The sequence below is a fragment of the Dipodomys spectabilis genome, unplaced genomic scaffold, assembly GCF_019054845.1.
Source record: "Dipodomys spectabilis isolate Male_0828 unplaced genomic scaffold, ASM1905484v1 ptg000228l, whole genome shotgun sequence".
Lineage (NCBI taxonomy): Eukaryota > Metazoa > Chordata > Mammalia > Rodentia > Heteromyidae > Dipodomys > Dipodomys spectabilis.
This window is the reverse complement of record NW_024870905.1, coordinates 3176550-3201464: the sequence shown is the minus strand read 5'-3', so window position 1 is coordinate 3201464 and position 24915 is coordinate 3176550. Positions and strand designations below refer to the sequence as shown.

General features: G+C 39.5%; 1 pseudogene; it reads left to right on the top strand.

The window, feature by feature from the left end:
• LOC122123397 overlaps window positions 1-24580 on the top strand; it is a 171051-nt pseudogene extending 146471 nt beyond the window's left edge.
• Window positions 24581-24915: the final 335 nt, after the last annotated feature.

The window sequence follows — 24915 nt, the reverse complement described above, 5'->3', positions numbered from 1 at the left end:
CAACCCTCCTCCACCCCATTACCAGAGATCTCCATCTTGGATACTGAAGAAGCCTGGCTGTTCAGCTAGCTCCAACTCAGGCCTTGGAAGAAAACAAGAGTCATTTAGCAGGTCACAGGAACCTAACCTGACCTGCCAGGCTCAGCTCCTCCCTGGGAAAATCACCCAGCTTGAGCAGCCAGCCCCAGGAGTGGCTTTCTTCACTGGGTAAAGAGAGCCAGAGGCTGCCCCTCCCTACAGGAGCCTTGACAATCAATTGAAATTCAGTAAACATAAACCCTGAGAATGGCTCCAGGCTGGGCTCTGTGTGTTTCTCAGAAGCTAACTCCTCAGGGAAAAGCTGCTGTTTGCTGAAAGGCCTCAACTTTACCCAGAACCTAGCCTCATCACAGCATCTCCAAACTAGAGGAAAGAGCCATCTCCCTCTTTTGTGAAAGTCAAAGTAGATCTCTGTCCCATTGAACTAGTCTGGGAGTAGGATCACAAAATCCTTGGTAAAGCAGAGCATTTTTCTGCCTGCTCAAACAAATTGACTAAAGAAACCATCCAAAGCACAGGAAAATCAAACACCACAAGCAGACCAGATAATCCAACAAGAGACTGGTTATGGACACAAGGGAGATACATGAACGTTCCATTCCCCCCCAAAAAAGCAAAGATCTTTTTTTTGTACCTTTTATAATTTTTTTTCTAAACCTTTTTTTAGATTTTTAACTTTAAAAATTTTTGTTTTCTAATAACATTTTTTTCTTCCTCATAATTTTTGTTTTGGGGTTATATGTCTGTGTGTTTTTTTTTTCTTTTTTAGAAATTATTTTCTTTTGTTTTTTTTTTCTTTTTTTATGCAAACATACTGTACAGAGGGGTTACAATTAAATGGGAAGATAATGAGTACATTTCCTATCAAGCATAGTAGCCTCCTCCTTTGTTTACCCTTCACATCCCTTCCCAGCCTCCCGATGTCGATGTCCTCCCACCCAATCCTCCCCCCACCCCACCAAAGTTGTAAAGTTCGTTTTCGACATGACAACTTGCACTTCTCATTGCTGCAACGGGTCCACCTGTGCCCTTATTTGAACGACTTATTTTGCCCCTTGCCCTCCACAAATTATACTGACATCAAATAGAGTGAAAGCAGGGGTTATACTGTGGGGGAGGGACATACAAAGCAACAAAGAAATAATCTTATAAATGCGTTAGAGACAAATGCTTGAAAGAAAAAAAACATTTAAATACATATCTTAGGGTTCATTTTCCTAACTTCACCTTATCTGACTTTTTCTGCTGGACTCATACATGTACTAGATATTGAAAATAAGGGAAACCATGGGACCTATGTTTCTTTGGGCTTGGCTTACTAAACTTAATATAATTTTTTCCAAGACTTTGAATTTCCTAACAAATGGGGCAATGTCATTCTTTCTGATGGAGGCATAGAATTCGATTGTGTATATATACCACATTTTCTTGATCCATTCATCTACTGAGGGGCATCTGGGTTGGTTCCAGATCTTAGCTAAGGCAAATAATGCTGCAATAAACATAGTTGTGCTGGTAGCTTTAGTGTGGTTTTGTTTGTAAAAATTTGGGTAAATGCCCAAAAGTGGGACTGCTGGGTCATAGAGGAGCTCTATGTGGAGTCTTTTGAGGAAACTCCATAATACTTTCCAATGTGGTTGAACAAGTTTACACTCCCACCAACAATGAAGAAAGGTTCTCTTCTGTCCACATCCCCTCCAGCATGTGTAGTTGTTAGAGTTCTTGATTTTTGACATTCTAAATGGGGTATCTCAATGTTGTTTTGTTTTGCATTTCTTTTATGGCTAAGGAGGTTGAGCATTTTTTCATGTGTCTATTGGCCATCCTTCCTTCTTCTTCAGAGAAGTTTCTCTATAAGTCTTTAGCCCACTTATTTATTGGGCAGTTGTTTCTTTGAGGATTTGTTTTTGGGGGATTTAATTTTTGACTTCCATGTATATTTTAGATATGAGTCCTTTGTCCGGTGTATGGCTAGTGAAGATCTTCTCCCAATCTGTAGGCTTTCTATTGTGCTTCCTAGCTATGTCCTTTGCCATGCAGAAGCTCTGCAACTTCATGCAATCCCATTTGTCCAAAATTTCTTTGATTTGTTGGGTTTCAGGGTCTCTATTCAGAAAATTTCGACCTGCGCCAAGGAGACCTAGGGTTTCTCCTATTCCATCCTGCAATGCTTTCAGAGTGTCTGCTTTGACTCCGAGGTCTTTGATCCATTTGGAGTTGATTCTGGTGCAAGGTGATAGGTAAGTTTTCTACAAGTATTTAAACAATTTTGCCAGCACCATTTACTGAAGAGGCTTTCTTTCTTCCATTCTATTGTTTGAGCTCCCTTATCGAAGATTAGATGGCTATAAGTCTGTAGATTCATTTCTGGGTTTTCAATTCTATTCCATTGGTCCTGAGGTCTGTTCTTGTGCCAGTGCCAAGCTGTTTTGATTACTATGGATTTATAGTAGAGTTTGAAATTTGGTATTGATATTACTCCAGCAGTGTTCTTTCCATTGAGGAGCGTTTTTGTTATTCGGGGTCGTTTATTGTTCCATATGAATTTTTGGATTGCCTCTTCTATTTCCTTGAAGAATGAGGTTGGAATTTTGATCGGTAGCGCATTAAATTTGTAGATATCCTTGGGAAGTATTGCCATTTTCACGATGTTAATCTTTCCAATCCAGGAGCATGGGAGTTGTTCCCATTTTCTAAGTTCTGTTTTGATTTCCTTTTTCAAGTTTTTCAAGTTTTCATCATAGAGGTCCTTCACTTCTTTGGTTAAGTTAATTCCTATTATTTTACTTTTTGTGGGGCTATTGCAAATGGAGTTGCATTCTGAATTTCAGCCACACTTTTCTCATTGTTGGCATACACAAAAGCCATTGATTTTGGGGGGTTAATTTTATACCCCGCTACTTTGCCAAAGTTTTGAATCAGCTTGAGTAATTTGGGAGCAGATTCTATGGGATTCTTTAAATGCAAGATCATATCATCTGCAAAGAGGGAGAGTTTCATTTCTTCTTTCCCTATATGGACCACCTTTATGTTTGCATCTTTTCTTATTGCTGTAGTTAGGCTTTCTAATACTAGATTGAAGAGAAGTGGAGAGAGTGGACATCCTTGTCTTGTTCCTGAGTTAAGAGGAAATGGGTTTAATTTTCACTATTAAGTATAATGCTGGCTGTAGGTTTGTCATATAAAGCCTTTATTTTATTGAGGAATATCGCATGGATTTTAATTTTTCCAAAACCTTCATCATAAAGGGGTGTTGGATCTTTTCTAATGCTTTTTCTGCATCTATTGAGATAACCATGTGGTTCTTATCCTTGCTCCTGATGATGTGATGAATAAAATTAATTGATATGCGTATATTGAACCAGATTTGCATCCCTGAAATGAATCCTGTTTGATCGTGTTGTGTGATTTTTTGGATGAATTGTTGACTTGGATTGGCCAAAATTTTGTTGAGAAGTTTTGTATCAATGTTCATCAAAACATGGGTCTATAGTTCTCTTTCTTTGATGAGTCCCTTCCTGGTTTTGGGATGAGAGTTATGAGAGTTATGATGGCTTCATAGAATGTGTTTGGTAGTGAACTTTGTCTGCTTTAAAACCGTCTGGTCCTTGACTTTTCTTAGCTGAGAGGTCTCTTATTGCTGTTTCTATTTCAATGCTTGATATAGACCTGTTAAGATGGTTTAACTCATATTGGTTTAGTTTTGACATGTCAATATTTGCTAGGAAAAGGTCCATTTCTGCCAAGTTCTCAAACTTACTAGCATAAAGTTTTGAGAAGTATTCACTTATAATGTTCTGAATCATGGTTGTTTCCGTGGTGATGTTTCCATTCTCATCTCTGAGTTTATTTATTTGGGTATGTTCTCTTCTTTTTCTGATAAGATTTGCTAAGGGTCTGTCAATTTTGTTAATTTTTTCAAAGAACCAATTCTTTGTTTTGTTGATTCTTTCTATAGAGATTTTGGATTCTAATTCATTTAATTCTGATTTAATTTTAATTATTTCTTTCTGTCTACTGGATTGGCGTTTATTTGCTGCTCTTTTTCAAGGAGGTTCATATGTCTCATTAAATTGTTGGTTTCAGATCTCTCCAATATGTTGATGTAGGAACTAAGAGCTATAAACTTGTCTCTGCTCACTGCCTTTGCTGTGTCCTAGAGTTGCTGGTAATTTGTGTGCTCATTTTTGTTGAATAGCATGAATATTTGAATTTCCTTTCTAATCTCTTCCATGACCCACTCGTGATTCAGCAGAGTGTTGTTCAACTTCCATGTGTTACCAGACTTTCTTTGGTGGCTTTTGGTGTTGAGTTCTAATTTTATTCCCTTGTGGTCTGAAAGAATGCAAGGTATAACTTCAATGTTTCTGAATTTGGACAAGTTTGCTTTGTGGCCTAAAATGTGGTCTATTTTAGAAAATGTTCCATGTGCTGCTGAGAAAATCGTGTATTCTGATGCTGCTGGGTGAAATGTTCGGTAGATGTCTGTTAAATCTAGTTGATCTATGCAGCTGTTTAGATCTGTAGCTTCTCTGTTGAGTTTTTGCCGAGTTGATCTATCTAGTGGGGAGAGTTGTGTGTTAAAATCCCCAACAATTAATGTCTTTGGATCTATGTGGAATTTGAGGGAAAGTAGTGTTTCTTGGATAAATTAGGGAGCTCCGTTGTTTGGTGAATAGATATTTAGAATTGTAATATCCTCCTGAAGGAGAGATCTCTTAATAAGTATGTAGTGACCTTCTTTATCTCTTCTAACTAATTTTAATTTGAAGTCTACTTTATCTAATATTAGGATTGCAACTCCAGCTTGTATATGGAGGCCATTTGCTAGGTAGAATTTGTTCTAATCTTTCACATTGAAAATGTCTTTGTTTTTATGGGCTAAATTCCTGAAGGCAGCAGAAAGTATGATCGTGCTCTTTAATCCAGCTAGACAGTCTATGTAGCTTAATTGGAGAGTTAAGTCCGTTAATGTTAAGAAATAGGAGAGAGAGGTATTTGGGAGTCCCTGCCATTTTATCCACATTTTTGGGGGCTGTGGCAACTGTGTTCTTCCTATGGTTCTTGGATTCTCAGTTTGGGTGCAGTTTCTTGGCCTCTATTCTGGTCTTGTTGGTTTTCTTTGTGTAGGACATCTTTAAGAATCTTTTGTAGGGCTGGTTTGGTGGAGATGTATTGTTTCAATATTTCTTTGCTATGGAAGGTTTTTATTTGGCTTTTAGTTATGAAGGAGAGTTTAGATGGTTACAGTATTCTTGGAGGATAGTTGTTTGTTTTTAGGGCATGGCATACATCATTCCAGGCTCTTCTTGCTTTGATCGAATCTGCTGAGAAATCTGAGGAGATTCTAATTGGTTTCCATTTATAGGTGATTGATCTTTTCTCCTTGACAGCTTTAAGGATCTTTTCCTTGGTCTGAGTTGATCCTGTGTGGATTATAATGTGACTGTTTGATGTCCTATTCTGGTCTGGTCTCTTTGGAGTTCTAAAAGCTTCTTGTATCTGAATAGGACTATCTTTTTATAAGTTTGGGAAGTTCTCTGCTAGGATCCTGTTAAACAAATTTCCTAGGCCATTAACTTCTGTTTCTAGTTGCTCCTGTACACCCATTATCCTTAGATTAGGCCTTCTGATGGTGTCTTCCAAGTGTTGGATAGATCTATCATATTTCTTGGACTTGGATAGTTGTATGTACTTTATCTATAATATCTAGGATGTCTTCAATTCCCAAGATTCGATCTTCTACATGGTCTAAACTGCTGTCAAGACTTTCTACTTTGGTTTTTATTTCTTTTCCTTCTACTTGGTCAGTTTTGATAGCTTCAAATTCTTTGTGGAAGCTTTGTTTTAGGCCTTGAATGAACTTCTTTACTTCCTTAATTTGGTGTTCAGTGTTTATTCTCAAATCACTTATTTGATTGGTTATGGTTTCCTTGGACTCCCATTCCTTCTGTTGGGTTCCATTCAGCATTCCCTTTGTGATCTCTGTGACCTCCTTCAGCTCTTTGTTAATGGATCCCATGAATGCTTTTAGTGATCTTTGTGTAGTCTCATCCTGCTCTCTCAAATAATGTATTACTTTTTGCTTAGCTTCCTTCTGTTCATGCCATTCCTGTAGTTCTCTTTGAGTGTTCTCAGCCTGTTCAAGCCATTCCTTCCTTTCTCTTTGAGTATTCTCAAGCTGCTCACGCAAATCCTGTATCAGTTTTTGAGTAGCTTCCTCACGCTCATGATATTACTGTATAAACCTTTGGATTGCCTCCTCTCTCTCCCTCTCACTCTCATGCAGAGTCCTTTGTAGGTTTTCAATCTTTTCCTGCCTTGACCTATTGTTTGCCTCCTCTCTCTCCCTATCACACTCATACAGAGTCCTTTGTCGGTTTTCAATCTTTCATTTACCATGTTTTCCTGCAGTGTTTATTAGAGCTTTTTGGGAATTCTCCTCTGGATTATTCATTATCCGTTATGTCCCCTGATTATCATGAGTGGGAGTTGAGATTCCCAGACTTGCCATTTTTCTTGTGTTTTTCCAGCTTACTCTGCCCATTTGGGATGAATATAACACCAGTTTTCTGCTAGAACACTAACTTAAGTCAAGCATCAACCAAAGTCTGCATTTGCACAGTCCATAGTCTGCAGATAAAATCTATTTCAACAGATACATCTATTAAACATCAAACAACTATATATTAATGGGCTACGAACCGCAAAGAAGAATTTGGAAAATCAGAAATTATTAGGGTTAGGGAGAGATGTGGGTAAAACATAGGAATAGAGAGATGTGGGAAGAGACAAGGAGAGTTAACTAAGTCCTAATCACAAAGCAGGAAATAGGTTGGGTGGTATGAAAGGAGAGAAAGAAAAAAAAAGAAGAAAGAGAAAGGGAAAAAAAGAGACCATATAAAATACAAAAGAAAAATTTAAAATATTATGCAAAATCGAAAACAAACTATTCAGAGAAGAACGTGAATATAATGAGAGAAACAGAGGGATATAAATGAGATGTGAAAATCTTAGAAATTATAATACTTAAAATATTATATAGGTATAAAGAGGTAGTACTGCTATTAAGGAATGTAAGTCTCAGAGGTTTTGAATTGAGTAATAAATTTGTGGATTAAGTGTGTTTACATTTGGGGATAGGATCTAATAGTCAACTATGGGTTTATCTGAGGATGTGCAGAACAACAATTAAGTCACATAAAGAAGAATGAAAGAGAAGAAAAGGTGAAAAGGGTAAGAGAGAAAGAAAAAAAAGATCAGAAGTTCAGTAGAGGTAAGCAAAAAGAATTTTTTTAAAAAAAAACAAAGAAAAAAAAGAAAGAAAAACGCACACACACATGTACTCCTATAATAAAAATTATAAGAGGAAAAAAAGTTACTAGAAAACAATTTTTTTCAAAAAATTTAAAAATTAAAAATTTTTAGAAAAGAAAAAAAGTTTTTTATAAAAGGTACAAAAAAAATGAAGAAGAGAAAAAATAGTTCTTTCGTTTTTCTGGGAGGGTTGGGAAAAATCCTGCATATCCCTTGTGTCCGTAACCAGCCTCTTGTTGGAGTCTCTGGTCTGCTTGTGGTTCTGTGGCTTGGTTGGTTTCTTAAGTCAGTTTGTTTGAACAGGCAGAGAAATGCTCTGCTTTACCCAGGATTTTGCGATCTTCCTTCCAGTTTAGTTCAATGGGAGGGAGATCTGCTTTGAGTATCACAAAAGAGGGAGATGGCTTTTTCCTCAAATTTGGAGAAGCTGTGATGAGGCTAGGTTCTGGGTAGAGTTGAGGCCTTTCAGCAATCATTAGCTTTTCCGGGGGGCTAATTTGTGAGAAACTCACAGAGCCCAGCCTGGAGCCATTCTAAGGGTTTATGTTTACTGAATTTCAATTGTCAGGGCTGCTAAAGGGAGGAGCAATCTCTGGCTCTGATTACCCAGCGAAGAAAGCCACTCCTAGGGCTGGCTCCCAAGCATGCTGACTTTTCCCTGGGTGGGGCTGAGTCTGGCAGTTCAGCTTAGGTTCTTGTGACCTGCTAAATGACTCTAGTTTTCTTCCAAGGCCTGAGTTGGAGCTAGCAGCTCCTCTGAGCTTTGTCGATATCCAAGATGGAGATCTCCAGTACTGGGGGGGAAGGGTGGCCTTCCCTCCTCTGCACCCTGAGAAGGAGTGAGGACATCAGACTTCTACTCATGCCAAGTCTTGCTTCCTGGGTTGTCTCTGGTCTGCGAACTGCCGGGTGAAGAATTGCACTCCTTGTTGGTTCTTGCTGGTGTTGAGTAGAATCCGCTCGCCCACTGTGTCTGGATCCTTCGTCCCAGACTCTCTGTGATTCAGATATGGCAAGTTCGGCCACCGCCGCCACCGCTGCTACTGCAGCGGCGACAGCAGCTGGCAAGAGCTCAGATCTGTCTCCTTGTCTGGATTTTCCCTCTCTGTCCTAACTCTCTGTCCTGTGATGGCACACTTGGTGTGATTCTCTGGCTGAGGACTGTTCACTGGAACTCTAAAACTGCTTTCTATGTGAATGATTGTTTTACCTCCAGATTCTCCTCTGCCATCTTCCCAGAACTCTCTCTTTTTATCTTTTAAAATAATTTTTTTTATTTAGCTCTAGTGACCATTTGATCTTTTTTTTTTTTCGTTCTTGTTCTTTTCACGTTTTCTTCTCTTTCACGCTTTGCATGACTTAATTGCTGTTCTCATCCTCATATATACCCGTAGTTGATTATTTGACTTTAGCCACATTGTGCACACACTTAATCCAGAAATTTATTACTCAGTTTAAAGATGATTAGACTTAACTTCCTTAATAGCAGTACTACCTCTTAATACCTATATAATATTTTTAGCATTTTTATTTTTAAGTTTTCCACATCTCCTTTCCATCCCTCCTGTTCTCTTATTCTATCCACATTCTTCTCTGAATATTATGTCTTCAATTTGCATAATTTTTAAGTGTTGCACTTCTTAATTTTTAATGTTTGTTTTCCTGTTTTTTCTTGTCTTTTTTCTTTCTCTTTCTTCTTTTTTTCTCTCTCTACTATCATTCTATCCAAGCTATTTCCCGTTTTGAGTTTAGGATTTGTTATGTTAACTCTCCCACTGCCTTTCCACATCACTCTATGCCTATTTTTTACCACATCTCTCCCTAAACCTAATAATTTCTGTTTGCCAACTTATTCTTTGCAGTTCGTAGCTCAATTATACCTAGTTGTTTGAAGTTGAATAGATATATCTATTGAATTATATTGTATCTGCAGACTTTTGACTGTGCAACTACAGACTTTGGTTGATGCTTGCATTAAAATATTGTGCTAGCACAAAGCTGGTTTATTTTCATCCCAAATGGGTAGAGCAATCTGGAAAACACAAGAAAAATGGCAAGTTCAGTTATCTCAACTCCCACTCATAATAATCAGGGGACAAAAAAGATAACGAATAATCCATAGAAGTGTTCCCAAAAAGGTCTACAAATACTACTGGTAAACATGGTAAATGAAAAGATTGAAAACCTTCAAAGGACTCTGTATGAGCGTGATAGGGAGAGAGAGGAGGCAAAACAAAGAATATCATGAGTGTGAGGAAGCTACTCAAAGTTTGATACAGGAATTGCGAGAGTAGCTTGAGAACACTTAAAGAGAAATAAAGGAATTGCATGAGCAGGCTGGGATCAGTCAAAGAGAAAGTCATGAATGGCGTGAGCAGGCTGAAAACACTCAAAGAGAACTACAGGAACTGCGTGAATATGAATAAGCTAATCAAACAGTAATAGAGGAATTGAGAGAGCAGGATGAGAATACAGAAAGATCACTAAAGGCATTCAAGGAATCCATAAACAGAGAGCTCAAACAAATCAGGGAGACCACAAAAAGAAATGCTGAACGTAACCCAACAGAAGGAATGGGAGTCCTAGGAAACCATAACTAATCAACTAAGTGATTTGTGAATAAATACTGACACCAAGTTAAGGAAGTAAAGAAGTCCATACAAGATCTAAAACAAAACTCCAACAAGGAATCTGAAGCCATCAAAGGCGACCAACTAGAAGGAAAAGAAATAAAAAACAAAGTAGAAAGACTTGATAGTAGGTTAGACCATCCTGAAGATCGAATTTCAGGGATTGAAGTCAGCCTAGTTATTATAGAGAAAGAACATACAACCATCCAAGACAAATCCAAGAAATATAATAAAGCTATTCAACAATTGGAAGACACCATCAGAAGGCCTAATCTGAGGCTAATGGGTGTAGAGATAGAAGTTAATGGTCTAGGAAATTTGTTTACCAGGATTCTAGCAGAGAACTTTCCAAACATGCAAAAAGATAGGTCTATTCAGACACAAGAAGCTTTTAGATCACCAAATAGATGAGACCAGGATAGGGCATACCACCATCACATTATAAACTACACACGTTCAATTCAGACCAAAGAAAAGTTCCTTAAAGCTGTCAAGGAGAAAAGCTCAATCACCGGTAAAGGGAAACCAATTAGAGTCACCTCAGATTCCTCAGAAGAAACAATTAATGCCAGAAGAGCCTAGAATGATGTATGCCATGCCCTAAAGACAAACAAATATCAACCAAGAATACTGTACCCAGATAAACTCTCCTTCATGACCAACTAGATCACAATAAAGGCCAAGCAACAGTACCCAAACTGAGAATCCAAGAGCCATAGGAAGAACCAAGTTGCCGCAGCCACAAGAAGGTGGATAAAATGGCAGCAGCTTCCAAATACCTCAGTCGTATCTCTCAACATTAACGGACTTAACTCTTCAATTAAACGACATAGACTGTCTACTTGGATTAAAAAGCAACATCCTTCTATCTGCTTCTTTCAGGAGTCACATCTTGCCTGTAAAAACACACATTTTCAATGTGAAAGGTTGAAACAAAATCTACCAAGCAAATGGCCCCCATAACCAGGCAGGAGTTGCAATCCTAATACCAGATAAAATAGACTTCAAATTAAAATAAGAGAGAAAAGATTAAGAAGGTCTCCACATACTCATTAAGAGATCTCTCCTTCAGGAGGATATTACAATTCTAAATATCTACTCACCAAAAAATGGAGCTCCCAAATTTATCCAAGAAACACTACTTTCGCTCAAATCCCACATAGATCCAAAGACACAGGCTGAAATTTTCTTAATAGAGACCCAGAAGCACAACAAATCTAAGAAGGGTTGAACAAATGGGATTGCATGAAATTGCATAGCTTCTGCATGGCAAAGGACATAGCTAGCAAGATCAATAGAAAGCCCACAGATTGGGAGATGGTCTTCACTAGCCATACAACAGACAAGGGTTTCATATCTAAAATATACCTGTAACTCAAAAAATTAAACCCCCCAACAGCAAACCTTCAAAGAAAAAACTGCCCAATAAATAAGTGGGCTAAAGACTTAAAGAGAAACTTCTTTGAAAAGGAAAGAAGGATGGCCAATAGACACATGAAGAAATGCTCAACCTCCCTAGCAATAAAAGAAATGCAAATCAAAACAGCATTTAGATACCACTTCACCCCAGTCAGAATGGCTAGAATCAAGAACTATAATAACAACAGATGCTGGAGGGCAAGTGGACAGAAGGGAACCTTAATACATTGTTGGTGGGAGTATAAACTTTTACAACCACTTTGGAAAGTAGTATGGAGTTTCCTCAAAAGACTCCACATAGGGCTCCCCTATGATCCAGCAATCCCACTTTCGGGCATTTAACCAAATGTTCACAAGCAAAACTATAAGAAAGTTACCAGCACAACTATGTTTATTGCAGACTTATTTACCATAGCTAAGATCTGGAACCAACCCAGATGCCCCTCAGTAGATGAATGGATCAAGAAAATGTGGTATATATACACAATGGAATTCTATGCCTCCATCAGAATAAATGACATTGCCCCATTTGTTAGGAAATGGAAAGATTTGGGAAAAATTGTATTAAGTGAAGTAAGACAGGCCCAAAGAAACATAGGTCCCATAGCTTCCCCTATTTGTAATAACTAGTATCAGTCTGAATCAAGCAGAAAAGGTCAGATAAGTCGATTTTAGGGAAATGGACCCTAAGATATTTATTCAAATGTTTTTTTTTCTTTCATGCAATTGTTTCTAAAACAATTATAAGATCATTTCTTTGTTGCTTTGTATGTGCTTGCCCAACTTTAGAACCCCTGTTTTCACTGTATTTGATGTTGTTATCATTTGTGGAGGGGAAGGGAAAAAACAAATCATTTAAATAGGCATACAGGTGGACCCATTGCAACGAGATGTACAAGTCATTATGTCAAAAACGAACTTTACAACTTTGGTGGGGGATTGAGGGTTGGGTGGTGGGACGGGGGGAGAATGGGATGGGAAGGGGAAACAAAGGAGGAGGCTACAATGCTTTATGAGAAATGTACTCATTGTCTTGCCCATGTAATTGCAACCCCTCTGTACAGTATTTTCACAATAAAATAAGTGGTCTATTTTGGAAAATGTTCCATGTAGTGATGAGAAAAAAGTGTATTCTGATGCTGCTGGGTGAAATATTCAGTAGTTGTCTGTTAAATGTAGCTGATCTAGGCAGTTCTTTAGATCTGCATTTTCTTTATTGAGTTTTTTCGAGTTGATCTATCTAGTGTGGATAGTGGTCTGTTAAAGCCCCCAACAATTCTTATCTTTGGATCAATTTGAGATTTTGGGGAAAGTAGTATTTGTTGGATAAATTTCGGTGACCCATTGTTTGGCGAATAGTATTTATTATTGTAATATCCTCCTGAAAGAACGATCTCTTAATTCGTATGTAGTGACCTTCTTTATCTCTTCTCACTAATTTTAATTTGAAGTCTATTTTATCTGATATTATGACTGCAATTCCTGTCTGTTTATGGGGGTCATTTGCTTGGTAGATTTTGTTCCAGACTTTCACGTTCAAAGTGTGTTTGTTTTTATGAGCAAGGTGTGATTCCTGAAGGCAGGAGATAAAAGGATGTTGCTTTTTAATCCATCTAGACAGTGTATGTCGCTTAATTGGAGAGTTAAGTCCGTTAATGTTGAGAGAAAGGACTGAGAAGTGTTTGGTAGTTTCTGCCATTTTATCCACCTTCTTGGGTGCTGTGGCAACTTGGTTCTTCCTATGGTTTTTGGATTCTCAATTTGGATGCCGTTTCTTTGCCTTTATTGTGGTATTGTCAGTTCTCTCTGTGTAGGACATCTTTAAGTATCTTTTGTAGGACCAGTTTGGTGGAGATATTTTTTTTTCAGTTTTCCTTTGCTATGGAAGGTTTTTATTTCACCTTTGGTTATGAAGGAGAATTTAGCTGTTTACACTATTCGTGGTTCATCCTTCGTCTTTAGGTCATGGCATGCATCATCCCAGGCTCTTCTTGCTTTAATTTTCTGTGCTGAAAAAAATGAAGTTATTCTAATTGTTTCCCCTTCATAGATGATTGATCTTTTTTCCTTGACAGCTTTAAGGATCTTTTCCTTGGTCTGAATTGATCTTGTGCATATTATAATGTGGTGGTGGGATGTCCTGCTCTTGTCTGGTCTATTTGGGGTTCTAAACGTTTCTTGTATCTGAATAGGCCTATCCTTTTGCATGTTTGGGAATTTCTCTGCTAGGATCCTGTTAAACAAATTTCCTAGACCACTATCTTCTCTCTCTAGGTGCTCCTCTACACCCATTATTCTCAGATTAGGCTTTCTGATGGTGTCTTCCAATTGCTGAATATATCTATCATATTTCTGGATTTGTCTTGGATAGTTTTACATTCTTTCTCTATAATATCTAGGCTGTCATCATTCACCGAAATTCGATCTTCTGCATGGTCTAACCTACTGTCAAGACTTTATTCTTTGTTTTTCATTCATTTTCCTTCTAATTGTTTGGTTTTGTTGTCTTCAAATTCTTTTTGGGAGCTTTGTTTCAGATCTTGTATGGACTTCTTTACTTCCTTAATTTGGTGTTCAGTTCTTATTCTCAAATCACTTAGTTGTTTGGTTATGGTTTCCTTATACTCCCATTCCTTCTCTCGGGTTCCAATCAGCATTCCCTTTGTGGTCTCCCTGAATTCTTTCAGCTGTCTGTTTATGGATTCCATGAATGCCTCTATTGATCTTTGTTTATTCTCATCCCTCCCTTGCAATTCCTGTATTACTCTTTAATTAGCTTCCTCATGTTCATGCAATTCCTGTAGTTCTCTTTGACTGTTCTCAGCCTGTTCACGCAATTCCTGACATTCTCTTTGTCTCTTTTCAGCCTGCTCATGCAATTCCTGTATTTCTCTGACAGTTCTCAGCCTGTTCACACAATTCCTTTATTTCTCTTTGAGTGTTCTCAACCTGTTCACACATTTCTGTATCAATCTTTGAGTAGCTTCCTCATGCTCATGAGATTATTGTATTGATCTTTGGTTTGCTTCTGCTCTCTCCCTATCATGATCACACTGAGTCCTTTGCAGGTTTTCTATCTGTTCATTCACCATGTTTCCCAGTAATATTTATTGAGCTATTGGAGAACTCTCCTCTGGAATACTGGTTATCATGAGTGGGAGTTGAGATACAAGGACTTGGATTTTTCTTGTATTTCTCTGGCTTGTTCTGTCCATTTGATATGAAAGTAACACCAATTTGCTGGTAGAATATTTTTTCAAAGGCATGCATCAACCAATGTCCTGTAGTTGCACAGGCAAAAGGACTCAGATATAATCTAGTTCAACAGATACAATCTATTCAACATCAAACAACTATGGATTAATGGGCTAACAACAGCAAGGATGAATTTGGCAAACCAGAAATTATTATATTTAGGGACAAATATGAGGAAAAATAGGATTAGAAGAATGTGGAGAGGTAAAAGGAGAGTGAATTTAACCGAGTTCTAATCTCAAAGAGGGAAATGGATTGGACAGAATAGTAGGAGAGAGAAAAAAACAGACAAGAAAAAAATGGGAAAAACAAATATTAAATTTATGAAATGAATCTTTAAAATTATCTAAGTTTAAGGTGGTATTGAGAGAAGAAAAAGATACGATGAGAGGAGGGGAAGGATAGAAAGGAGACATGAAAAACTAAAAACTAAAAATTCTCAAAAATTATATAGCCTAAAGAGATAATACTGCTATTACATTATTTAAGGCTAAGAAGTTTTGAATTGAGTAATAAAATTCTTGATTAAGTGTGTATACAATGGGGGTAAGGTCTAATATTTGACGACGGGCATATATCTGAGGATGAGCAGAATAGCAAATAAGTCACACAAAAAACAAGGAAACAGAAGAAAAAATGAAAAGAATGAAAAAAAAAAAGAAAAAAGGACCAAAAGGTCATTAGAGATTTAAACAAAGCACACTCACACACACATACACCTAAAATAAAAATTAGGAGAGAAGAAAAAATGATTAATAGAAAACAATTTTTTTTAACTAAAAATTAGAAAAGGTACAAAAAAGAGTTCTTTTTTTTGCGGGGGGGAGAAGTAGATGGGAAGATCCTGTATCTCCCTGTGTCTGTAACCAGTCTCTTGGTGGAGTCTCTAGTCTGCTTGTGGTGTTTGGTTTCCCTGTGGCATGATTGGTTTCTTAAGTCAATTTGTTTTAGCAGGCAGAAATATGCTCAGGATTTTGTGATCCTCCTCCTAGGCTAGTTCAATTAGAGGGAGATCTGCTTTGAGTTTCACAAAAGAGGGAGATGGCTGTTTCCTCTAATTTGAAGATGCTGTGATGAGGCTAGGTTCTAGGTAGAGTTGAGGCCTTTCAGCAAATTGTAGCTTTTCCCTGAGGGGTAGCTTCTGAGACACTCAGGAAGCCCAGCCTGGAGCCATTCTCAGCGTTTATGTTTACTGAATTTCACTTGATTGTTTAGGCTGCTGTAGGGAGGGGCAGCCTCTGGCTCTGTTTACCCAGTGAAGAAAGTCACTCCCCTCGGGGCAGAGCTTTGTCTGCCTGGGCTGGGTGACTTTTCCTAAGGAGGAGCTGAGCCTGGCAGTTCAAGTCAGGTGCCTGTGACCTCATAAATGACTCTTTTGTTTTTTTTTCCCAAGGCAAGGCCTGAGTTGGAACTAGCTGCTCAGCTGGGCCTTTTCAATATCAAATATGGAGATCTCCAGGGGTGAGGGCAGGAAGGGTGGCCTTCCCTCCTCTGTTCCCTGAGAAAGAGTGAGTATGTCAGGATTCTACTCACACTGGAGTCTTGGTTCCTGGGTTGTCTCTGGTCTGTGATCTGCAGGATGAAGATATCTGCTACTTGTCAGTTCTTTCTGGTTTGAAGTAGAATCCCGTCACCTGCTGTGTCTGGCACCATTGTCCCAGACTCTGTGTTGTTCTTTTGGCGGCTCGGCTGCTGCGGTTGCCACCACCACCGCAGCTGCAGCTAATGGCAAGTGCTCAGATCTGTTTCCTTGACTGGATTTTCCCTCTCTGGCCAAACTCTCTGTACTGTGATGGCACACTTCGTAATTCTCTGGCTAGGACTCTTCACTGGAACACTACAACTATTTTCTACTCAGGTGGCTGAGATCTGATAATCGAGGATTAATAACAGTCTGGGTAAGAAGGTCTGTGAGACTATTATCTCATTAACTGGTTACCAAGAAACTAAAAGGAGCACTGTGGGCCAAACTAGTAGAGTGATAGCCTTGAGCACAAGAGAACAGGGATTTCAACCAGGCCCTCAGTTCAAGCTTCTCATATTAAAAAAACGTTAAAAACAATTTGCCATCATTTGTAATTTCAGGCAATTTGTAATTTAAAGCCAATTTGCATCTCAGTTTGCACGTATATCGGTGGGGGAACTAAACTTATGTAACAGTTAAAAGGAAAAAAATAATGAGCACAAGTGCACAGGTGGCTCACGCCTGTAATCCTATCTTCTCAGGAGGCTGAGAAATGAGGATGGTGGTTCAAAGCCAGCCCTGGGCAGAAATGTTCCCATGAGACTGCTATTTCCAATTAACCACTAAAAAACAAGAATGGCACTACGGTTTAAACTTGTATGGTAGAGTACTAACCTTGAGCAAAGAAGCTCTGGGACAGCACCCATGCCCTGTATTCAAGCCCCATGTCTGAAGGAAAAAATAAAGATTTCAGGGCTGGGAAGGTGGCTAAGTGGTAGAGTGCTTGCCTTGCATGTATGAGCCTTTGGGTTCGATTTCTAAGTACCACATAAGCAGAAAAGCCAGAAGTGGCACTGTCGTTCAAGTGGTAGAGTGATATCTTTGAGGTGAAGAGCTAATGGACAGTGCCCAGGCCCAGATTTCAGGACCCATGATGGACAAAAAACAAACAAAAAAAGAGTTTAAACAAACGATGTGCACAATAGACTATACACTAAAGATGAAAGATTAAATTAATAAATTAATAAGTAAAATGATGAACATTGTTTCAATTTTGTAGGTAATGAATGTAGCAGAAAAAGTGATAAGAAATGATTCATTTCTAACAACTCTTCCATTTTTTAACCTCATTTACTACTTTTAAACTAAAGAAGCATGTATCACTTTACAGAAAAACAAAATTGTACATGTATTTTAGCCTGAATTCCACATTCTATAATTTGCCTTTTAGTAAACAATCAGTATCTTTTTATATAAAATAGCTGTGATACCTTTATTTAATACTTCACATCTTTCCAGTATTTGGTTATATCAAAATTCCTCCTTTCCTTCTTTTCTTCTTTCCATTCCTTCATATCCTTTCCTCCTTTCAATCCTAGCAATTAAACTCAGGGCTTCATGCATTTTAGGTAGGTGCTCTACAAAGTGAGCCATACACCTGCTCTTTTCGCTTTAGTCACTTTTGTTTTTGTTGGTCATGTGGTTTGAACTCTGCACCTGGACACTGTCCCTGCACTCTTCAGCTCAAGGCGAGTGCTCTACTGTTTCAGCCACAGTGCCGCTTCTAGTTTTCTTGTGGATTATTGAGATAGGAGTCTCACACACTTTCCTGCCTAGATTTGCTTTGAACTGGGATCTTCAAATCTCAGCCTCCTGAATAGCTAAGATTAAAAGCATGAGCCACCTGCGCTCAGTGCTGCTTTAGCCATTTTTATGACAGGGTTTTCCGTTTATGACCAGCCCAGCATGGATCACAATCCCTTGATGACAGGAAGGGTTGTGTGAAGCAAGTCAGATACAGTGGGGAAACAACTTTCTCTGCCCATCACAGGGAGAATTTTGGAGTATTGTATTAGAAATTTCTAGAAGTGGGTTGTGAGGAGCATTCTGCTTCCAGGAGTTTCTTCCCACTTCCCAACATTCTAGTCCTGCCAGAAAGGGTCTATAGTAGAAGGCTCAGGATGGAGATAGCAGACTCTCATTTTCCTTGTCACCAATATGCCCACAGCATCGATTGTTCCATCTTAACTATTTGGATGGACATCTACCCTGATGATTTTTATGAGCACAAGAAACTTGACATCCTGAAAAAACTTACACAGTATGACAAGCTCAACATGCCCTCTTCAGACTTGCTGTTCTGCTTACATATTCTTCTGGACCAGCTGGAGCAACGCATGGCCTGTGAGACCAAGAAAAAGAGTAAATAATCCTTGTTTAGATGCCTTAGAGCTTGTGAGTAGGGATAGATCCTAGGTCTCAAGGGATGGGCCTGCTTGGCCAAAAGCCCTTTGTACTACCCAGCTTGGCAAAATGTCCTTTTATGGATGTTCTATGCCGGGTAATGTCTGTTCCCTTTTTAAAAGAACTTGGACATAACCACTCATTAGAAACACCCTACCTTCTCATCAGTGTTCAGTCCAAACTCAAGTTGTACAGCTTCTCCTACTAAATCCTCATAGAAGTTTAGTCACACTTTAACTTCTAGAGTGTACTCTAAGACTCCTGTACCTGTTTCCATTCTTATGTTTGTGTCACTGTAGAGAACTTCCTGCTGAACTCCAGATAAAGAACCCATCAGTGATGTCGCCTATGGTGACTGATGGAGATTGGAAGCCAACACTGGACTCCAGAAAGCATGTGAACATAGAGGCTTTTTTCAATGTGTAGAAAGACCCAACTAGGTTTTGAGTCCTGTGGACATCCCACTGGTTCTGAACTCCACATATTATGTAGGTGTACCTGCACATACCACCAAGGAAGAAGATGATCCAGAATGTCTTCCATTGATGTTCACAATTCACCTAGATCACATCCAATCCAGTAAAAAATGTTTTGGTCTTGGAGTGCAGGGTAAATATGTGCTAATGGAAAATTACCCCAGTCTATGTTCAGGAAAACCAATAAGTTAGGTCCAAAGTCTAGATTCAGTTGAGGAAAGGGAATCTGTTCTGACAGAATATCCAGACCAATCTGTCCTTCTGCTGGGGATCCAATTTCCAGTTGAGAAATAAGATCTGTCCCTCCCTAGACTCAGGAAGAAAATACTGCCTTTAATGAGGAAGTAGATCATTTTGAGGACTCTGAGGCAGAATTTGTGTCTGAAGGCAACTTAGAAGACAATCCAGATTTAGAGATTGCTTCCCCCCTTATTTAGAAAATTTTTATATTTCTTTTTGGTCCTGATTGTTGTCAGGACCAAATGATCATTCTAGTTATTTTCTAACGTTATTAAAATGTCAGTGTTTATGTTATGTTATACAATTCATGAGCCTTAAATGTGTTTTTTTTTTCAACCTACAATGTAAAGCACCATGCACATGTGTTTTGTGTGTGGGAAAACAGAGTGACAGGGGGATGAACAAGAGAGCCTACTGGATATAAAGGGAATGGTTAAATGCACAGGGAGTTGCAAGGAAGCCAGGCCATGCCTGCATGTGGTGATAAGGTGGCTACAACAGATCTAGGACATACCAGATCAGATGACCTAGAAAGCTGTTCTGTCAATTGGGACATATGCTACAATACTTATACTGGTATGTGGGACTTTCTTCCAACAGTGAGCTCAAGTCTGTATACATATTCATTGTGCTTTGGGAAATATTGAAGAAAAAATTGGCTCCATTAACATAAAAATTCTACTTAGGGCTGAATACATTTGACAAAATACATAAGAAATATCGACACTGGAAAGTATAAGCCATCATCAATAGAAGAAAGAAGGTTTACATAGATGGACAAACAAAATCAGGAAGCAATTAAATCAGTTATATGGAAATACATGTTATATTCATTACATTTTATATAGTATATTATATGATATATAAGATCGAATATGATTTTTCATACTACAAGGGCTTTTAACTTTTTCAATCTTAAGTATTTTTTTCACATAATATTAGTGTAAAACATTATTGGGGAAAGCGGTAATATAACTTTGATTATAATTATATGAATACATATTTTTGTGTTTCTAGATGTAACACTGATTATAAATAGATGAATAAATATAAACATATATTTGTATATCTGTCTATGAGGTGAATATAATGAAACAGGCTACACGATGTATAAAAAGGCGGTTATGAGTTAGTATATGAGACTCAGGCCTGTAATCCTAGTGATGTGGGAAGCTGAGTTCTGAGTTTTAGTTTCTCTTACTCCCATGCCATTAGATTTTCAGAGGAGACCTGGTCCCTCGAGTGTAGCCAAGCGACACGTATGCAGTTGGATCACACTCTGTGACCCCAGAGGAAAGTCAGTAGAAGTCAGGACAAGCCTCTTATGCTATGACAGTCTACTCAGTTCCTGTGCCAAGATGGACATCTGTAGAACATCAGATGGAAAGTTGGCATTCCTTCCCAAAATGTTTTTGACTATCCTGAATTAAACCTTATTTCCCTTCCCAAGCTGCAAACACATAGAAATATGTCAAGGGCTCAAGAGAGATGGACAAAGACTTACAAATACATAAAATTATATACTTTTTGGGGGTGCCCAGTTGTCAGCTTGAACTCTGGGCCTGAGTGCTATCCCTCAACTCTTCAGCTCAAGGCTAGTGCTCTACCACTTGATCTACAGGGCCACTTCTAGCTTACTTTCTTTTTGCTTATGTGGTTCTGAGGAATCGAACCCAGAGCCTCATGCATGCAAGGCAAGCACTCTACCACTGAGCCACCTTTCCAGCCCCCAAATTATATACTTTGTTTCAATAATTCAATGACAAATCATGAAAGGCATGTCTTGATTTTTCTTTTTTAAAGGAAATGGGAATATACACTGAGTGCATTAGGGAGTAGGTGATAGTTTGGATGCTGAGTTGTGGAATGCACTCCTGGGCATGGGAGACACTTGCCTTTGAGAACTTGTGTGGGGATGCATCTCCGCACACAGCTTCACAAAACAATGCCCATAACTTGTATGGTGTCATAGCCATCTTTCCATAACAGCAAATAGGTGTCAGGCACTGATCTTTCTCTGAAGTGGATTCAACAACACAGAAAGGCACAAAGAATGAGAGGGAATGACTGCTAGCCACCAGATATCAGCTTCAAGAGCTGTCCTGACCAGAATCTAGGATAAATTGAGCTGGAGAAGGCTGATCCCCATGCAAGGCTCCTGAGCACTAAGGACCAGGCACTATTATAGGTGTTGGAGAAATGTGGCTCTCTCCTCATCAATTTCATGCTGAAAAGAAAACCAGAAATCATAATGATAATTTTTGTAAATCAGAGACATGACATTGGTAGTTTTGTGGCAACAATTTCACAGCGGGTATGTGAGGAGATATCCCTGAGGAGGAGATAGTTAACCTGAGAGCCATCATCCATGCAATTAACTAGAAGCAGGTACTCCAGGCACTAAGAGCAGCAACTACATCCCTCAGTGATGGGAAAGGACGTAACTTGCTTCAGAAAAGGAAAACATCACTGACGTGCTTGCTTGTGAAGTAAGAAAAAAAAGGTACAATGAAGAAAAAAAGATCAGACATGAAGATCAGAATAAATTATATAGATATTGGATGCTGCGAGTTACAAGGAGAAAAATTCTGATGTTATTCTAAATCTGACATGACCCACTGGAACCAAAGTGCTCAAATAGTACCTAGACACATCTGATTCACCTATATACTTTTAAAATGTGATTCTAGCCAGAATCTGGTGGCTCACAACTGGAATGCTAGCTACTCGGGAGGCTGATACCTGAGGATCAGGTTTGAAGCAAGCCCAAAGAGGAAATTTGGAAAGACTGATCTCCAATTAAACACCAAAATTATGGACATGAAGCTGTGTTCAACTGGTAGAGCACTAGCCTTGATAAAAAAAATTAAGGGACAGCACCCAGGCTCTAGGTTAAAATCCCTGGACTTCACAAAACAAATAAGTCAACAAATCAAATTTGGTGCTCAGTCGATCAGCACTTAGCATTCTACTTCAATGTGTTTAGTATGAGCCTAGGAAGTTACATCCTTAGCAAATGCTCTCCCCTCATATTCTGCTTCATTACCAGTATTAAAATGCCTGGCATTAACAAAGTCTCCTCCCAGTTAGCATAGCAGTCTACCACTGGGAATTAATAGATATACTTTGATTAATCATAATCTATCCACACACATCAAATGAGTGGTAGCCACATTCCACTATTCTGAATGATTTTGCTCCCCCTTTGAGTTAATAAGGTTTACCATTAAAAGCTATAGAATACTTATCAAATTAAGTCAACAATCATCATTCTTCGACCCAATCTTGTAACCTATGTTGTGTGTGTGTGTGTTTTTTTTTTTTTTTTTGATGTCGATGCCCTGTATCTTGTATATACATTTCTCTAGCTTTGGGGGGAGAAGGGAAAAAACAAATGCTTAACTAGGGATACAGTTTGACCCATTTGAACAATGAGATCAAGACACTATGTTCAAAAACGTACTTTACAATTTATGCAGGGAGTGGGGAGGTGGGATGGAAAGGAGTAGTTGTGGAGGTTGAAGGGTAGGGATGGTAGGGGAAAAACAAAGGAGGAAGTAACAATGCTTGAGAGGAAATGAACTCATTACCTACTTTATGTAACTGTAATTCTTTGTACATTATTTTTACAATAAAAAACGTATTAGAAAAGATGAAAAGACCCAGAAATAAAACTACATACTTACAATCATCTGATATTCGACAAAAAAGCGAAAGATGTAATGTGGAAAAAACATAGCCTTGCTGGGTGCCTGTGGCTCATGCCTTTAATCTAGCTACTCAGAAGGCTGAGATCTGAGGATGGTTGTTGAAAGCCAGCAGGGCCAGGGAAGTCCATGAGACTCTTAGCTCCAATAAACCTCAAGAAAATGGGAAGTGAACTGTGGTTCAAGTACTAGCCTGGAGGTGAAATGCAAAGGGGTAGCTCCGAGGCCCAGAGTTCAAGCCCCACGACCAACACACACAGACACACAGACACACAGACACACAGACACACAGACACACAGACACACACACACACACACACACACACACACACATCATAGCCTCTTCAACTATTGGTGTTGGGAAAACTGGACATCCACAGGCAGAAAACTAGAAGTGGATCTCTGCTTGCACTAACATCAACTCAAAATAGATTAACTATATTAAAACCAGCCAAACTACTATAACACAGAAAAAGGGTGATATTAGAACTTATAGGTATTGAGGTGCGAGCTGGGCAGCTGCACGCCGAGCACCAGTAGTTGCGCTCCAGATCCTGCAATCTCACACCGCCTGCCTAGACCGAGTAACCGCTTACTCCAGTTGGCCCCTGCGACAGGCGCCATGCATCCAGCGGCGCCCCGCACTCTGGGCAGCTCTGCTCACCGCCCTGGCTCTGTTCCTCAGGCCGCCGGTGACGAGGGTCCCATCTTACGCTGAGAGCCCTGTGATGCCAACGCGCTGGCTCAGTGCAGGGGTGTGCCGATCTGGTGCCCGAGCCAGGCTATGCCTGCTGCCTGACATGTGCTCTGCGCAAGGGCCAGCCGTGCGGTGTCTACACCGAACGCTGCAACTGCAGCTAGGGGCTCAGCTGCCAGCTGCCACTGGACAAGCCGTGCCCACTGCAGGCGCTACTGGACGGCTGCGGGTTCTCCCCCAATGCCAGCATCCCGGCCAGCTGAGGCTTACCTGCTGCTGGTGCCCTCCGCCTCAGGAAATACTAGTGAGTCGGAGAAGGACCGAGGCACAGGGAGCGTGGAGAGCCATGCCCTGCCCTGCACACATAGGATGCCTGACTCCAAGTTCCATTCCATTCACGCAAAGCTGGACACCATCAAGAAAGGTCACGCGAAGGACAACCAGCGCTATAAAGTTGACTATGAGTCCCAGAACATGGACACCCAGACCTTCTCCTCGGAGTCCAAACGGGACACAGAATATGGTCCCTGCCTTAGAGAGATGGAAGACACCCTGAATCACCTGAAGTTTCTCAATGTGCTGAGTCCCAGGGGTGTGCACATCCCCAACTGGGACAAGAAAGGATTTTATAAGAAGAAGCAGTGTAGCCACTCCAAAGGCAGAAAGCAGGACTTCTGCTGGTACGTGGACAAGTATGGTCAGCCCCTCTCAGGCTTCAAGAGCAAGGGCACCGATGACGTGCACTGCCTCGGCATGCAGAGGCAGTAAACCCCACTGCATCAGTTAAATTGGAGCTCCAATACGCCTTACTTTGCACAAAAGACTGCCACGGACAGAACAGCACCTGCCTACAGCCTCAACTTATATTTCTTTTTGTGATGACTTGGTTTTGTGTGTGTGTGTTTTTTTAAGAAAACCAAAGTTTAGACAGAGATTTTTGAAATGTTTATTGTTCCTTTAAATGGTAAACTTGAGCATCTTTCCACTTTTCAGTAGTCAGAAAAGAAAATTAATTTCTCTGTTGCTTTCTGTAAAAATAACTGATACTCCTGCCCAAAGCATCGGATTTGATCCCCTTCTAGAATCCTCTCCACATCTGCCCATTGGAACAGCTGACCTTCTGCCTCCCTCACTTCAGTGGCTATTGTAGAAGACACCTCTTTGCCCTCCGCCCTGCTCAGGCCTCATGGAGAACAGGAAAGTCAGA